Raw genomic sequence first — 19,166 nt, forward strand, 5'->3', positions numbered from 1 at the left:
CTGTCACACTGCCCTACTGGTTTCCAGCTGCCAGCTCCCACAATCACAAGAGCCAATTCCCTGAAATAAATTTCTTTTTATCTCCCATTGGTCATGTTTCTCTTGAACCCTGACTGGTACATTCACTCTAGTAAATTTAATTGCAATGACAAAAAATATGTAAATGGAGGTTAAAAATTACGTATCTTTTTCTGTGACACTAAGTTTATGATGTTAAAATATTTCCTTAGCATTGAATTCTCCTAAACTGCAGCAACTCAAAATGATATAAGTATATTGAAATATCTGATAACTTTTTTAAAAAGTAAAAATATATAAGAAATACATCTCTTGATTAGATTCATTAGGGTGTATGTATGTGAAACTGCTTCTGGGGCTCTCATTGACGAAATTACCAAATTGTCTTTTTGTTCCTGGAATCATTTTAAGGTTTGAGATGGGTGAGAGGTAGGCCTTTCTTCTGTAAATTGAAGTAAAGTGACTGTAAAAGACTAGAGTGCATTATCAGTCAGAAAATAACTTCCTCAAAGGAAGGGATACCAGATACATGCACCCCAATGTTCATAGCAGCATTATTTACAATAGCCAAGATACGGAGGCAACCTAAGTTTCTGTCAATAGACGAATGGATAAAGATGTGGTGCATATATACAATGGAATAGTACTCAGCCATAAAAAAATGAAATTTTGCCATTTGTAGCAACACGGATGGACTTGGAGGGCATTATGCTAAGTGAAATAAGTCAAAGACAAATACTGTATGATAATCACTTATATGTGGAATCTAAAAAATAAACTAGTGAATATAACCAAAAAAAAAACCAACAACAGGTTCACAGATATAGAAAATAAACTAGTGGTTACTAATGGGGAGAGGGGAGGGGAGAGGGGCGATATGGGGGTAGGGTATTAAGAGTACAAAGTATTCTGTATAAAATAAGCTACAAGGATATATTGTACAGCACAGGGAATATAGCCAATATTTTATAATTATAAATGGAGTATAACCTTCAAAAATTGTGAGTCACTATGTTGTACACTTGTAACATACAGTATTGTACATCAACTATCTATTTAAAAAAATTATGTGATTGGATGAAAGCATTAGCTAATGCTATGGTGATAATCATTTTGCAATATATAAATGTATCAAATCAACACATCTTAAATTTACATAATGTTATGTCAGTTATATCTCAAAGCTGGAAAAAATATAATTTAAAAAAGTGAGATAGGGGCTTCCCTGGTGGCGCAGTGGTTAAGAATCCGCCTACCACTGCAGGGGACACGAGTTTGAGCCCTGGTCCGGGATGATCCCACATGCCGTGGAGCAGCTAAGCCCCTGCGCCACAACTACTGAGCCTGCACTCTAGAGCCTGCAAGCCACAGCTACTGAAGCCCACACGCCTAGAGCCCGTGCTCCGCAACAAGAGAAGCCACCACAATGAGAAGCCCACACACCGCAACGGAGAGTAGCCCCCACTCGCTGCAACTAAAAGAAAGCCCGCGCGCAGCAACGAGGACCCAACGCAGCCAAAAATAAATAAATAAATTTATTTTTTTTAAAAAGTGAGGTAATAAATAGATGTTACTTTAAGCTGCTAAGTATGTGATAATTTATTAACCACTGTAAGAAAGTAATGAAGCGTTTGTTCATTAAAAATAAGGTCTGAAGAATGCTTTGAAGTGAATACCCATAGAACTACTACTTAAATTAAGAGATAGTATCAGTATATCATCAGCCAGCACCTTAAATGAACTTGTGGGTCCCATGTTCACACCATAGAACAAACACTTTCTGGTTTTATTTTATCCCTTTACTATCTGGGAACACATTCCTAAGTGCAAGATTTTAAAGTTTGTTTGAATAAAATTGTATATAGATGTAAAAATACACAGGAAATGTATATCTTAACTAGATCCACTGGGGTATATATATGTGAAACTGTGTATGGGGTTTTCACTGAAGGAATTACCAAATTGTATCTCTGGTCCTGGAATCATTTTAAGGTTTGAGGTGGGTGAGAGGCAGGCCTTTCTTTTTTAAGTTGGGAGCCAAGTGAGCGTAAAAGACTGGGTGTATTATCAGTAAGAGCAATTACAGGGATGAAAACTCGTTGCTTTAAAAGTAGCTGTGACCTTGTACTCAGTCTGTAATCTTTGCACACCTCCAGGGTGAGCATGAGTGTCTTCCATGGGAGACTGCTGCTTGTTTCTGTCAAATAAGGTTTCAAAGTTAACTTGTATCTCTCTAATGTCTTGGTTGCTGACCTGGTTTGGACTTAGTGAATTGGGGCAAACCCTCTGGTTTCTGCTTGTTTTCTGGCTTCTGTTAATTGAGGCGTATCGTTTCGCTCTGATCTTTGGAGTCACTATCTATTCTGGGTCTATCTTCCTGGGGTTTTTGAAGTCTCCTGGCCCAGCAGTTTCCTTGGCTTCCTAGCTTTGTAACTGGATGGCTTCATCTTCCATTATACACATTTCAGGAGGCACGGCTGCTTACGTGGGTGCTGGAGGTAGTGACCTCAGTTCACCTGACAGCCACCTTACTTTCATTGACTTTATCATGAGGTACCAATTAAGTTAAAAAATACGTTGTTGTCCTGCTTGGAAATCTGGCCCCTTTGTCTCCTTCAGTCTGTGTTCATTTATCCTGCTTTATTCCTACTTAACCTCTTGGTCATCTTTGCCCTTTTAGGCTTACGTGCTTTTTACATTTCCTTCTGAGATTTCGGTTTGCCCTGTTTCACATTTTCTGAATGCTAGTGAAGATCAAACCATAAAAAATTCAAAATTTACCAAATTTTAGACACTGAGGCAATATTGTAAGTCATAATTTCTGTGTGTGTATGAAGTAGATTTGGGGGTTGTGCAGAAGTCATTTAAGCCTGGGGGGTCTGAAGCTGTGAGAGAGAAGTTTGAGGACCAACATTCCTGTAGGACTTGCTCATCCCTCTGTGATAGCACATGACATATATGCATCCTTCACTCTTTCCATCTTGGCAACCAATGTTACTGACCTGGGCAGTTGAAACAGAAAGGAGGTAAGAGAGATGAGGAAAGGGGCAAGAAACTTCTTGCTGGACATCTACTCTTGCAGAAGGGGATTTGCCAGTTTTCAAAATGGACTTTTTCTCCTGGGACGCTTTCTTGTGTTCTGTGGACACCCATTTCCTCTCATGGTGGGGGGGCTGCTCATCTGTAGTTCTCTCGTTCCAGCGGAACGCTCTTGCTTATGGCATCTGCAGACTCTTAAAGTCTGGTGGTCCACCTCTGGCTTCTGTTTGCGTTTGCTGAGGTTTCATGAACCTCTCCAGCTCGATTGAATGGAATTCAGGGTAGTCTCTATGCTGGCGCTCTCTCTCTTTCTCACAAAGCCTGCATAGTGCCATTGCTTGCCCATGCGGTGCTTTTGTGTTTATTAAGGTGTGCACATTCCTCAAGACAATTTGGTTCTGTTGGTAAATTGTGGTAATGTATGCTGGTTTTGTTAGAACAAGACCCTCTACTGCCATGTGCAGAAAATAAAATATTCTACCATGTGAAGACCCCACCCCCACTTAGTTAGATGTTGTACTCTTTTAAAAAAAACTATTGAAATATAGTTCATTTACAGTGTTGTGTTAGCTTCAGGTGTACAATAAAGTGATTCAGTTATATATAAATATATATACTTTTCTTTTTTTTACATTCTCTTCCATTATAGTGTATTACAAGATACTGAGTAGAGTTCCCTATGCTATACAGTAGGTCCTTGTTGGTTATCTATTTTATATATAGTAGTGTGTATATTTTAATCCTAAACTCCTAATTTATCCCTCTACTTCTCTCCCCTATGGTAACCATAAGTTTGTTTTCTATGTCTGGAGTCTATTTCTGTTTTGTAAATAAGTTCATTTGTATCCTTTTTTTAGATTCCGCATATAAGTGATATCATATGATATTTGTCTTTCTCTGTCTGGCGTACTTTACTCAGTATGACAGTCTCTAGGTCCATCCATGTTGCTGCAGATAGCATTATTTCGTTCTTTTTTATGGCTGAGTAATATTCCATTGTATATATATACCACATTTTCTTTATCCATTCTAGATGTTGTACAGTTTTTTTTGTTTGTTTGTTTTTTTGTTTTTGTTTTTTTGGCTTTGCCATGCAGCTTGGGGGATCTTAGTTCCCGGACCAGGGATTGAACCTAGGCCAGGGCAGTGAAAGTGCCAAGTCCTAACCACTGGACCACCAGGAAATTCCCAAGATGTTGTTCTCTTAATTTTTAATTTTTTATCCTTACCCTAATAAATTGCAAAGACATTCTCCGTTCTCTTTATTCTCAGTTTTACTGATTTTATTAGGCAACGTGGCTTCCTTTTTTCATGTGAAACCTGGGTCCCAGGCTAAGGCTAACCTCTACTCAACAACAATGCAATTAAACCTATTCTGTACCAATTCAGTTTCTATCTAGAAATAAATTGCAAAAAACTAAGAAGAATACATACTTTATCATTATATTTGTATTTGAGTAATGTGGAATGTTTTTTTAATTCATTTTTTTAAACAGCAGGTTCTTATTTGTTATCCAGTTTATACATATTAGTGTATATATGTCAATCCCAATCTCCCAATTCATCACACCACCACCCCTACCCCGCCACTTCCTCCCCTTGGTGTCCATACGTTTGTTCTCTACGTCTGTGTCTCTATTTCTGCCCTGCAAACCAGTTTATCTGTACTATTTTACTGGGTTCCACATATATGTGTTAATATATGATATTTGTTTTTCTCTTTCTGACTGACTTCACTCTGTATGACAGTCTGTAGATCCATCCACATCTCTATAAATGACCCAATTTCGTTCCTTTTTATGGCTGAGTAATATTCCGTTGTATATATGTACCACATCTTCTTTATCCATTCGTCTGTCGATGGGCATTTGGGTTGCTTCCATGACCTGGCTATTGTAAATAGTGCTACAGTGAACATTGTGGTGCATGTGTCTTTTTGAATTATGGTTTTCTGTGGGTATGTGCCCAGTAGTGGGAAGGCTGGGTCATATGGTAATCCTGTTTTTAGTTTTTTGTTTGTTTTTTTTTTTTTGCGGTATGTGGGCCTCTCACTGTTGTGGCCTCTCCCGTGGCGCAGCACGGGCTCCGGACACGCAGGCTCAGCAGCCATGGCTCACGGGCCCAGCCGCTCTGCGGCATGTGGGATCTTCCCAGTCCGGGGCACGAACCTGCGTCCCCTGATCAGCAGGCGGACTCTCAACCACTGCACCACCAGGGAAGCCCTGTTTTTAGTTTTTTAAGGAACCTCCATACTGTTCTCTATAGTGGCTGTATCAATTTACATTCCCACCAACAGTGCAAGAGGGTTCCCTTTTCTCCACACCCTCTCCAGCATTTGTTGTTTGCAGATTTTCTGATGATGCCCATTCTAACTGGTGTGAGGTGATACCTCATTGTAGTTTTGATTTGCATTTCTCTAATAATTAGTGATGTTGAGCAGCTTTTCATGTGCTTCCTGGCCATCTGTATGTCTTCTTCGGAGAAATGCCTATTTAGGTCTTCTGCCCATTTTTGGATTGGGTTGTTTGTTTTTTTAATATTGAGCTGCATGAGCTGTTATATATTATGGAGATTAATCCTTTTTCCGTTAGTTCATTTGAAAATATTTTCTCCCATTCTGAGGGTTGTCTTTTCGTCTTGTTTGTAGTTTCCTTTGCTCTGCAAAAGCTTTTAAGTTTCATTAGGTCCCATTTGTTAATTTTAGTTTTAATTTCCATTACTCTAAGAGGTGGATCAAAAAAGATCTTGCTGTGATTTATGTCAAAGAGGGTTCTTCCTATGTTTTCCTCTAAGAGTTTTATAGTGTCTGGTCTTACATTTAGGTCTTTAATCCATTTTGAGTTTATTTTTGTGTATGGTGTTCTAATTTCATTCTTTTACATGGAGCTGTCCAATTTTCCAAGCACCGCTTACTGAAGAGACTGTCTTTTCTCCACTGTGTATCCTTGCCTCCTTTGTCATAGATTAGTTGACCATAGGTGTGTAGGTTTATCTCTGGGCTTTCTATCCTGTTCTATAGATCTATATTTCTGTTTTTGTGGCAGTACCATATTGTCTTGATTACTGTAGCTTTGTAGTATAGTCTGAAGTCAGGGAGTCTGATTGCTCCAGCTCTGTTTTTTTTCCCTCAAGACTGCTTTGGCTATTCGGGGTCTTTTGTGTCTCCATACAAATTTTAAGATTTTTTGTTCTAGTTCTGTAAAAAATGCCATTGGTAATTTGATAGGGATTGCATTGAATCTGTAGATTGCTTTTGGTAGTATAGTCATTTTCACAATATTGACTCTTCCAATCCAAGAACATGGTATATGTCTCCATCTGTTTGTGTCATCTTTAATTTCTTTCATCAGTTTCTTATAGTTTTCTGCATACAGGTCTTTTGTCTCCCTAGGTAGGTTTATTTGTAGGTATTTTATTCTTTTTATTGCAGTGGGAAATGGGAGGGTTTCCTTAATTTCTCTTTCAGATTTTTCATCATTAGTGTATAGGAATGCAAGAGATTTCCGTGCATTAATTTTGTAACCTGCAACTTTACCAAATTCATTGATTAGTTCTAGTAGTTTTCTGGTGGCACCTTCATGATTCTCTGTGTATAGTATCATGTCATCTACAAACAGTGACAGTTTTACTACTACTTTTGCAATTTGTATTCCTTTTATTTCTTTTTCTTCTTTGATTGCCATGGCTAGGACTTCCAAAACTATGTTGAATAATAGTGGCGAGAGTGGACATTCTTGTCTTTTTCCTGATCTTAGAGGAAATGCTTTCAGTTTTTCACCATTGAGAATGGTGTTTGCTGTGGGCTTCTTGTATATGGCCTTTATTATATTGAGGTAGGTTCCCTCTATGCCCACTTTCTGGAGAGTTTTATCATAAATCGGTGTTGAATTTTGTCAGAAGCTTTTTCTGCATCTATTGAGATGATCATATGGTTTTTATTCTGGGATCATATGGTTTATTAATATGGTGTATCACATTGGTTGATTTGCAAATATTTAAGAATCCTTGCATCCCTGGGATAAATCCCACTTGATCATGGTGTATGATCCTTTTAAGGTGTTGGATTCTGTTTGCTAGTATTTTGTTGAGGATTTTTGCATCTATATTCATCCATGATATTGGTCTGTAATTTTCTTTTTTTGTAGTATCTCTGTCTGGTTTTGGTATCAGGGTGATGGTGGCCTTGTAGAATGAGTTTGGGAGTGTTCCTTCCTCTGCAGTTTTTTGGAAGAGATTGAGAAGGATGGGTGTTAGCTCTTCTCTAAATGTTTGATAGAATTCACCTGTGAAGCCATCTGGTCCTGGACTTTTGTTTGTTGGAAGATTTTTAATCACAGTTTCAGTTTCATTACTTGTGATTGGTCTGTTCATGGTTTCTGTTTCTTCCTGGTTCATTGTTGGAAGGTTGTATCTTTCTAAGAATTTGTCCATTTCTTCCAGGTTGTCCATTTTATTGGCATAGAGTTGCTTGTAGTAGTCTCTTAGGATGCTTTGTGTTTCTGCAGTGTCTGTTGTAACTTATCCTTTTTCATTTCTAATTTTATTGATTTGAGTCCTCTTCCTCTTTTTCTTGATGAGTCTAATGGTTTATCAATTTTGTTTATCTTCTCAAAGAGCAAGCTTTTAGTTTTATTGATCTTTGCTATAGTATTTTGTTTCTATTCCATTTATTTCTGCACTGATCTTTATGATTTCTTTCCTTCTGCTAACTTTGTGTTTTGTTTGTTCTTTCTCTGGTTCCTTTAGGTGTAAGGTTAGATTGTTTATTTGAGATTTTTCTTGTTTCTTGAGGTAGGCTTGTATAGCTATAAACTTCCCTCTTAGAACTGCTTTTGTTGCATCCCTTACGTTTTGGATTGTCATGTTTTCATTGTCATCTGTCTCTAGGTATTTTTTGATTTCCTGTTTGATTTCTTCAATGATCTCTTGGTTATTTAGTAATGTATTAGCCTCCATGTGTTTGTGTTTTTTGTTTTTTTCTCTGTAATTTATTTCCAATTTCATAGTGTTGTGGTCAGAAAGATGCTTGGTATGATTTCAGTTTTCTTAGATTAACTGAGGCTTGATTTGTGACCCAAGATGTGATATATCCTGGAGAATGTTCCATGTGCACTTGAGAAGAAAGTGTAATCTACTGTTTTTGGATGGAATGTCCTATAAATATCAATTAAATCTATCTGGTCTGTTGTGTCATTTAAAGCTTGTGTTTCCTTATTAATTTTCTGTTTCGATGATCTGTCCATTGGTGTAAATGAGGTGTTAGGGTCCCCCACTATTATTGTGTTACTGTCAATTTCCTCTTTTATAGTTGTTAGCAGTTGCCTTATGTATTGAGGTGCTCCTATGTTGGGTGCATAAATAATACAATTGTTATATCTTCTTCTTGGATTGATTCCTTGATCAGTATGTAGTGTCCTTCTTTGTCTCTTGTAATAGTCTTTGTTTTAAAGTGTATTTTTTCTGATATGAGAATTGCTTCTCCAGCTTTCTTTTGATTTCCATTTGCATGGAGTATCTTTTTTCATCCCCTCACTTATAGTCTGTATGTGTCCCTAGGTGTGAAATGGGTCTCTTGTAGACAGCATATAGATGGGTCTTGTTTTTGTATCCATTCAGTGAGCCTGTGTCTTTTGGTTGGAGCATTTAATCCATTCACATTTAAGGTAATTATCTCTATATATGTTCCTATTACCAGTTTGTTAATTGTTATGGGTTTGTTTTTGTAGGTCCTTTTCTTCTCTTGTGTTTCCCACTTAGAGAAGTTCCTTTAGCATTTGTTGTAGAGCTGGTTTGGTGGTGATGAATTCTCTTAGCTTTTGCTTGTCTGTAAAGCTTTTGATTTCTCTGTTCAATCTGAATGAGATCCTTGTTGGGTAGAGTAATCTTGGTTGTAGGTTCTTCCCTTTCATCACTTTAAATATGTCATTCCACTCCCTTCTGGCTTGTGGTGTTTCTGCTGAGAAATCAGCTGTTAACCTTATGGGAGTTCCCTTTTATGTTATCTGTCATTTTCCCCTTGTTGCCTTCAATAATTTTTCTTTGTCTTTAATTTTTGCCAGTTTGATTACTATGTGTTTTGGCATGTTTCTCTTTGGGTTTATCCTGTGTGGGACTCTCTGTGCTTCCTGGACTTGGGTTGCTCTTTCCTTTCCCATGATAGGGAAGTTTTCGACTATAATCTCTTCAAATATTTTCTCGGGTCCTTTCCCTCTCTCTTCTCATCTGGGACCCGTATGATGCGAATGTTGTTGCGTTTAATGTTGTCCCAGGGGTCTCTTAGGCTGTCTTCAATTCCTTTCATTGTTTTTTCTTTGTTCTCTTCCATGGCAGTGAATTCCACCATTACTGTCTTCTAGGTCACTTATCTGTTCTTTTGCCTCAGTTTTTCTGCTATTGATTCCTTCTAGTGTATTTTTCATTTCAGTCATTGTATTGTTCATCTGTTTGTTCTTTAATTCTTCTAGATGTTTGTTCTTTAATTCTTCTAGGTCTTTGTTAAACATTTCTTGGATCTTCTTGATCTTTGCCTCCATTTTTTTCCCGAGGTCTTGGATCATCTTCACTATCACTATTCTGAATTCTTTTTCTGGAAGGTTTCCTATCTCTACTTCATTTAGTTGTTTTTCTGCGGTTTTTATCTTGTTCCTTCATCTGGTACATAGCCCTCTTCCTTTTCATCTTGTCTGTCTTTCTGTGAATGTGGTTTTTGTTCCACAGGCTGCAGGATCGTGGTTCTTCTTGCTTCTGCTGTCTGTCCTCTGCGAGATGTTGTACTCTTGACAGCATACAACCTGCACCCCATATGTGGGCTGTAGGCCCACATGGTCTACAGGAAACAGTCTTTGATTAATTAAACTCTGGAAATGAAGGCTGATTCCACCAAGGCAGCAAACTCTTTATCATCTTGTTGCCAAGTCAGTTAGCAGAATTGTTTTTTCTTAGAGTAGTCTCCTTGAAGCTCTTTCTGCCATAAGGGTAAGGGTAAGTCTTTCCCCCAAAGGCTGGGATTCAGAGGTATAACAGCTACATTCCAAGAAATCCTCTTCACAAATTTTAAACTCTACCTAACAATCTATTCTTTTATAATCTTAATGCTCATAAGGAATTTCAAGAGTCATGTACCAGGTTTTTGGTTTACTCCTTTGTAAATACTGCATGTGGGTCTCATACCACCTTTTTCATCTGTTTTTATCTTGGTGCTTTCTTTGGAACTTCTATTTTAACATTCTGTTTTAAATATAAAATGCAAATATTTCTCCAAAGATGATAAACATCTTTCAGTTTACTTCATTGAGAATAACTTAACATGGATAGAACTGGTCTTCATTGGAAAACTAAAATATACCAGAGAGTCATTTTTATAGGTTTTGTGTAGCAATGACAGGCAAATTTCTTTTAGAACAATTTATTAAGGAGGAATATCATGAGAGTCTTGTATTTTTGTCCCTTCTGTAAGGCATAAAGAAAGGATCATGTGAGAGATATCCCTGGGGACAGTTTAAGAGGATATGGGTTAGAGCTGCAAATAGCAAGATTTAAGGTTAAGTAGGAAGAGTTTCCTGACCTAGAAAACTCTTGAATACTAGAATGAAATATCAAAAGGACCCTCCGTCCAGCACTGCCTGCCAAGCTCACTTCCTGTGGTCTGTTTAAACTGCTTTGTTTTCTGTAAGTGTTCATTGATCTTTGCAAGTTGATGATTGTTCATTATACTTAGTCTCTGATTAAACTAGGAAACTTCTGCTAAGAAGATCTAGTTACAATTTCTTTTTCCACAGGTATATAGAATTACCTAGGCATTTTAACCCATATAGACCAATATAGCCTTGTGATCCAGATTCTGTTAGGTGTCATAGTAAACAAAAGAAAAACAATAGTACGAGAGCAAACATACAATCTAAAGCAATTAAAATCTCTACTCAGTTTCTTATGTAAATATATGGGGGTAGCCAGTGGTGATGAGTATTGGACAGTTTTCCATGAGTGTCTCACATTTTCTTGTGAAGGAAAGGACTGACTGCCCTTTGCTCTGGAGTGTCTTTTCAAGGATGTTTGTACGTCTAACAGCCTTGGAAGTTAGAGATTATGTTTCCTTCTGGAACAAAGGACAGTCTTGAGTGGTGGGCAGAATAATGGCTCCTCCAAAGATGTCCATACCTTCATTCCAGGAACCTTTGAATATGCTGCTTTATGGGGAAAATGGGAATTAATGTTGCAGATGGAATTAAGAATGCTAATTAGCTAAGTGATCTTGAAATAAGGACGTTATCCTGGATTATCAAGGTGGGTGCAATGTAATCACAAGAATCCTTTAAAGTGGGAGAGACAGAAAAGGTTAGAGTGATTTGAGGTAAGAAGGACTCATCTTCTGATAATTTTGAAAATGGAAGAAAGGGGCCATGAGCCAATGAATGCTGGTGGCCCCTAGAAACTGGAAAAGTCAAGACAGTGGGTTCTCCTGCCAACACCTTGATTTCAGCCTAGTGAGATCCAGTTTGAACTTCTGACCTCCAGAACTATAAGACAATAAATTTCTATTGGTTAAGCCACTAAGTTTGTGGTAATTTGTTACAGCAGCAACAGGGAACTCATATTTCTTGGTAGATAGGGATAGCGTTTCCCTCTGGGGCCAAGGGTAAGTAAGCACACTCACTATACAATATGACAAAGAAAATGTTTCTTTTCAGGGCAAAGGCAGGCATACTATTTTCCATTATAAAATCTTCAGGTTCCCAGAGGTTTTCTCTGCTGTAACACAACTCACTGTGGATGCAGGTATGATCTGACTTTCTTTTCATTGCCCTGTGGGTGTTGGGGCTTGGAGCAACTGGCTCAGATGCTGACACTCCAGCTACTGCTGTTGCAGGGAGTAATGCCCTGTCATTTGTCTCTGACCCAGGAGTGTCATGTCTTTTGCCAGCATCTGAAAAACTCCCGCAGGCTAACTTGTTAGTTTGCAAGTAGGCTCTTCACATTTGTTCATTGTTAATGCACTTCTGCAAAGTTTCTTTGAAAATCCTCTAAACCAGGGCTAAGCAGCTAGGTAATTATTGCTTTCACGATACTGTGTACTTTCTTCTCACAATATAGGGATAAAGTGTCTCAATGTCTCTACCTTTACAAAGATCAGAAATCAGTTGGCAACAGATTGGAAATTAAAAACAAACAACAAAAAACTGGGACTTCCCTGGAGGTCCAGTGCTTAAGACTCCGAACTTCTGCACCTCCCCTGCAGGGGGTGAGGGTCTGGTGCTTGGTCAGGGAACTAAGATCCTGCATGCTGTGTAGAGTGGCCAAACGGCATCTCCCCCCCACCCGTCCCCCCCCCCCAAAACCCCCCCAAAACAGAACGTTGTTGTGTACCACAGATCGTTTAAGAAGCATTTCTGTGTTCTGAAAATTGACTGCTGTGATAGCTGCTAGAAAGTGTCTTGTCTTTTGATTTCATGTACAGAATTTCCTTACTGCCTTGCTTCTCCTGTTTACCTTTTTTTTTTCCACGCTGTGCTGAATGAATGAAGAGAAGATCCTTGGGAATTAGTCTCTCAGAGCTCTTCTCCCATGAGAGAGGCTTTCCCACTCTCAATTTTTCCCACTCTGAATTTTTGATAAATTAGATTTCCTTCTTGGTTATACCATAAAGCTCCCTGGCTCCTATAGCCACTTTCTTGTTTTTATCGTGAGGTCTGTGGCAAAAGTCATGTCAGAAGCCATCCAGACCAAGGATTTTGTTGCATAGATGTGAAAACCAAAGCCTCTAATGACCAGACAAGCTATTGCCTTGTTTAATTCTTTTCAGACCTAACTATCAATACATCCTGTCTTGGGAGAAACTGTCTAAGCTACTTTCACTCCCCTTTTCCCTGACACAAGGTCTGGCTCAGTTGTTAGTTTGTTAAATGGTATTGCTTCCCTCCACTCCTCCAGAAATGTAACCGTGAAATTGAAATTACTGTATTTTACAGGCTGCCTGTGGCTAGAGAAATTGACCTATGAAAGAAGTTGGAAAGAAACTTACAACTATGCTTATAATTAATTAACTCAAGCATCTTTTGAGGGTCTGATACAGACAAGGCACTCTTTTAGAAACTGGAACAGTGCTTGGAGTAAAGGCTGGGAGACCGGAACTTCCTGAGCAAGGTTGAAAAGGACTTCATTTGGGAAGAAATTGACAGGTGTATTCCAGGGTCTGGAATTGTGAAGGAGTTTGGGGATTCTAGAGAAGGGGAATTTTGTGCGGTTTTATCCTTGGATTTTTTTTGCCAGGAGCATGTCATTTTTTTTTTTTTTTTCCAGAGTCGGAAGTTTGAAACATTTCTTTCTCTTAACAGGTGTAGTAAGAAAAGCTAGAGAATTTTATTTAAATTTTCCAATTAATTATCTTTGAGAGAAATAATTAAAAAATCTTAATTGCTTGTGCTCTTGGATGTCACTAATAGATAATGTGGGTCAGAACTTTGTCAATTAAGCAGTGGACCTGTTACCCAACGCAAGTTCATGTGCCTGACAGACAGTGAGGCCAAACAAATTGAAACATCGGAGTTTGGAGTTTGGAGCTGAGAAAGGGCCATGCAAGGAGAATGAGTGGCTCGCGCTCAAAAAACCCTGAACTCCCCAAAGGGTTTCTGCAAAGCCTTTTTAAAGGCCAGGTGAGGGAGGGGCAGGGTGTGTGGTCTGCTCGTGCACAATTCTCTGATTGGTTGATGGTGAGGTAACAGGGCAGTTAACATTATCAATGCTTAGGCGCCAGTAGGTCTGGGGGCTACATGCTCATGATCATCAAGTAGTTAACATTCCATTTGGTGGTGGTTTTTAGCATCTGAAAAACTCAGGAAGTATGCATGAGATACTAATATCTGGGTACTTCAGAGAGGAGCTACAGCAGAAGATATGGAGGCGGGGTCTGTTCCGGGAAAGCCCGGTAGCGTCCTTCTGGGTTACAGACCCACAGAATTCTCCGTGCTGCTTCTGGGTTAGACATCTAAAATGTGTGCTCCATTTATTCTGAGGACTCCAAAAAAAAAAAAAAAAAACGAGCTGGGGATTACCAGGTTGGGTAATGTATAATCTTAATGTAGTCTGTGCAAAATACATTATACATAAATATCCAATTTTTAAGGAAAGACAGTTGGGTTGTATAGAATTTTGATTCATAAAAGAAACATTTTTTGATGGAAAAACATAAAAAAATAGTTTTGTGCGTTTTGGTAAAGTTATGTAATCTAAGCTTTTCTATTCTGACCACTACAAAAGAGAGAAGCTTCCATGTGTAGCAAAAATTCATTGCAAAAGGAGATCAGTCAGCTTTACTCCATATCTGTTCAGCTTTTGAGTATGAGGATGTTCTACAAAGCAACAGAAGATGCTTCAGAACAAATTATGAGTCCTTAAGAAGAGGCAGATGAATGTCTTTTTTATTAGTTGCAAAGGAATGGTTATTACCAGAAATATCCTGTATTGAGCTTACATCCTGAAGCTGTCTCTCAAACTGAATTTATATATAGATAAGAGACCACATGTAATTCATTAACTGATACAACTGTAGGTGAGGACAAATGATTCCTACCATTTTTATAAAACTACGTTCGGATTTAGGAGCAGTTTGTGTTTATTGGTTGATAATTAGCTAGTTAAGGTGATTAACACATAATATTTAACAAATCTTCCTTCAGTGGGAAATATAGAACAATGCTTACAATAAATTTTTACATGAAGACATTTTGCTGTAGAAGAAACATATATTGTGATTCATATTCTCATTCTTGGTATTGGCCGTTTGACCTACTAAACTTAAACCAGGCACCACTCTATACCTGGTAACTTTTTCTAGAACTGGAGAAATGATGTTTAGAAAGAGAAACTATTTGGGAGTATACCTTATAAGTCTGTAAAGTACTGGTAAAATTCAGTGATGGAGTAAAGATGTTTGGAAAAAATACTTTTCACAGATGAGTAAGATAAGAAAGCAAAGAGCGAGACAGAATTAAGGGATATGTAAAAATAAGTAAACATGCTGTATTTCCTCTCATGGGATAGATTTTTCAACAAGTCCTAAGGACCAAAATATAAATGATGACGTCTTAAGTTCCTTTGTGGTTCTGTTCTAAGAAGTAATTAAATCCATTTAGTATTCCTGCCTTTTTACAACATTAATTTATTCCTACTTTGACCTTAAGGGTTCTAACAGAATTTATGGTTCATTCATTTGCATAAATGTTGTAGATTGTGTAAAAGTATCTTTAAATGAGTTAATGTATATGAGGCACTTGGATGAGGGTCTGGTACAGGTTTGCACTATATAAATGTTATTTTTTCACAAGAGGAAAAAAAATCTTAAAATCTCAAAAATCTTAAAAATCTAAAAGCATTTAAGCTGTTTATGGTCAATCTTTAGAGTGCCTTTGGTCAAACTTTCTGCAGCTCAGCATGACATTAGATTGAATGCAGTGAGCTTGTTTCCCAGATGGCTGGATGACGTTTTTGACTTTTTTAGATGACTTTGAGGCTCTTTGTCTGATGGTTTATGTCAAAGAATCTCTTTTCTAGCCCCTTGAGTTTTGGGGGCAAATGGAGTTGTTTTGAAGTAACCAACCATTAGATGTCGCTTTCTTCCCATCACTTTTGGTTTAGGAGCAATATCCTGGGTTTAAGCTTTTTAGTTTTCTACTTTTTTTAAAAAAAATGCCTATAAATAGTCTTTATGTCAAAGCTAAACGGGAAATTTAATTTTAGATTAGTAGATAAGGGGCACAATACTCAACTCCTTGGAATGATTAAACTTTGTGCCTGTTTTAAGTGCCCTGACTCAATGTCCCTAGTTGACTAAATTTGGAAATGCAGTATTTGTGTTTTTCTTTCTTGCTGAAATTAGCATAGTCCTGTTTCTACACGAGACACATTTGCCTGGGAATACCTTTATTCTGGTCAAAGTTCATGGGTTTTTATCTATTGATCGCTGGGTAAAAAGTGTGTTCTTCAGATATCCGTTTAGAGTTTTTCCTCCGGGAAACCTCAGTGACCCGCCCCCTTCCCCTCCCCCAAATCGCTTAGGAACAGCCCTGTGCTTAGCCCGTCTTAGCGCTGATGACACTCTATTGAAATTGTTCACTTATCTTTCAGCTGTATTGAACCTTCAGTATCCTTGGACTCTGTCTTTTTCACTCTTATTACGTTCCCAGTTGTTGAAGGAGGTCATTGAGAGGACGTGACCTCTGGTTGACCCTCGAGCTGTACCCGGGCGATCAAATGCTTCTCACTCCCTCCCCTGCCCTTGGAAATGTACGTTTTGCCCACCGTTCGCATACTAGGAGCGGGTTTTCTACTTTCTGGCCTTGAGAGACTGAGGTGGTGTTAAGACCATCTGGACTGTTAATGTGTCTTAACCCTGTTAAAGCCTCTCTATAAACTCTTAAGATTCTGGAGGGTGGGTTTGGAGATCTATTCATTTTTCTTTCGACCCCCCAAGACAAGCCTCTTATGTAAATTCCCTTGCTTGTTAAATCCACCACCTACCCATCTGGACGGGTCTGCCTTTCCTTCGGTCTCTCCTCGCCCTCAGTGTACAGGTGGCCAATTTCAAATTTCAGCCAGGGGAACTCTTGAAGCTTCCAACCAACACCAGTGCATTTCACAGCCTTCTTCTATCAGGTGCGTCATCAATAAGTATTTGTTAAACGAATGAATAAATAATTAAATGGGGCAGAAAATAATTTGGGAATGGTTTGATCTTGTTGCCTGCTATGTATCCAGAAGTTCTAGCTCTTTTCCTCTCCTGAACTAACCATGCAGAGACTTCTTTTGAAAAGGTAAGTCATAGTCTGGGTGGCATGAAGCTAATAGGAGCTTTCTTCAGCAAGAGGCAGAATTGGGGCAATACTGGTTTTCACTTGGCTTCTAGGCTCCTGTCCATCTTTTATCTGGGTGTTTCCTTTAGTGTACACCACAGTACCAGCTTCTAGATGAGGTGGGGTTTTGTTTTGTTTTGTTTTTCAGGAATTGCTCATCAAAAATTTCCTTGGGGAGGGGCTTCCCTGGTGGCGCAGTGGTTGAGAGTCCGGCTGCCGATGCAGGGGACGTGGGTTTGTGCCCCGGTCCGGGAAGATCCCACATGCAGCGCAGCGGCTGGGCCCGTGAGCCATGGCCGCTGAGCCTGCGCGTCCGGAGCCTGTGCTCTGCGACGGGAGAGGCCACAACAGTGAGAGGCCCGCGTACCGCAAAAAAAAAAAAAAATTTCCTTGGAAAAAAAAACAGTTCCTTGGAACTTGGAAGAACAGAACCTTAAACAGAAGGATGAGGGTAATTATAAATTAAAGTGAAGTTTTTACTTGCAGTTTGAGTAATCGTTTCATTGCTCCAATTTACTGTAACTGGGAGGCCTGGCCTGATGCCTATGCTGACTTTGTCCCCTGGAGGGGAAAAATGTCACCTAAACAACTTGTGGAGATTATTTCCCAATATTTAAAGGACTAAATCCCAGACCCTTCTGTAAACCTCAAGTTCAGAAATAGCACTAGATGATAGAATTTCCCTCATAGAATATGATAAATTAAAGCAAAATTAAGTGGCCTTCGTAAATCTCCAATACTGGTATAAATAGCAGACTAAACTCATTTATTAATTATCACAGTAAACTCAGCCACAGTGAATAAAGTTCTTAGCATGGCCGTGTTACATGACCTCATTGCTGTGTTATTAACTGAGTTTTTAGTCCTAAAGATACGATGCTTACTTACTTCCTTGGTATATTGTACAGTGAGCTTGGGAGTGTTCCTTCCTCTGCAGTTTTTTGGAAGAGTTTCAGAAGGATAGGTGTTAACTCTTCTCTAAACGTTTGAGAGAATTCGCCTGTGAAGCCGTCTGGTCCTGGACTTTCTTGGGAGTTTGTAATCACTGGTTCAATTTCAGCACTTGAGATTGAACTGTTGGTATTTCCATTTTCTTCCTGGTTCAGTCTTGGAAGGTTTTGTCCCTTTCTAAGAACTTGTCCCTTTCTTTCAGGTTGTCCGTTTCCTGGGCGTAGAGTTGTTTGTGGTGTGCTGCGCAGTGAGATCGACCCGGGTTAGTTACAGCAAAGCCCTTCGGACCTGCTGGCACTTTCTTGGTGTCACATTGCAGCAGAAGCAGCTTTAACAGCAGGGGCGATAATTTGGGAGACAGTTACAAAGCAGAAGGTGTGAGGCTGGAGAAAAGATACTCTTGAATCGAGTTCTTTCTTGAAATAATAATTGACATTAATTTTTCTCTTTTGCAAAATTTTCTGTGTTTCTGGTGTGAAGTTCTTCGAGATTTATTTCTTTGGTGGTCATAGGCTTTGCTCCTTTGAAGAATTGTAACTAGTAAAGATCATTAGCAAGTTTAGGTATGAGAATGTGTTCAAAATTTAGGAAAAGCTCATCCAATATGACAGGATGAAAATTTATATAGATGTCCAAAAACAAAAATGTAGCTTTTTGCATTTTATGTAACTTGACGTCATATTGCTTTTGTTCTTATTGGCGTGGAAGGGAAAAACTGTAAAGTGGCCAATTAAAAGTAAAGCAGTTTTTGTCTTAGAACCATCTCTGTTAATCTTTTTTTTTTTTTTTGCGGTACGCGGGCCTCTCACTGTTGGGGCCTCTCCTGTTGAGGAGCACAGGCTCCGGATGCGCAGGCTCAGCGGCCATGGCTCATGGGCCCAGCCGCTCTGCGGCATGTGGGATCTTCCCGGACCGGGGCATGAACCCGTGTCCCCTGCATCGGCAGGCTGACTCCCAACCACTGCGCCACCAGGGAAGCCCTCTGTTAATCTTTAAAAGGGGTCTCCCCTCATTCCTTCTTCCCACCATAGTGTCTGGATTCAGGCGTAAGCTTCATATCTTGATAAGCTTGGTGCCCTCGTGGTGGGCTGGTTGGATCCTGTTGAGGGTATTTTCCTGACTTCCACTGCTAATGACCTTGAGATCTGCCATTGCCTCTGGAGGTGAGGTCTCTGTAGGCTTTCTGCCTTCTTCTCCAGATCCCAGGCCTCTTCCCAGTCATTCTGAAAGAGTACACTGGGAAAAAGATTACTCGGTGCCTTAATGGAAAACAAGACATAGTCTAGCACACTCTTTTGGTTACCTGATTCTATG

The sequence above is a fragment of the Monodon monoceros genome, unplaced genomic scaffold (genome assembly GCF_005190385.1).
Source record: "Monodon monoceros isolate NGI ecotype Baffin Bay Population unplaced genomic scaffold, NGI_Narwhal_1 Super_Scaffold_6, whole genome shotgun sequence".
Classification (NCBI taxonomy): domain Eukaryota; kingdom Metazoa; phylum Chordata; class Mammalia; order Artiodactyla; family Monodontidae; genus Monodon; species Monodon monoceros.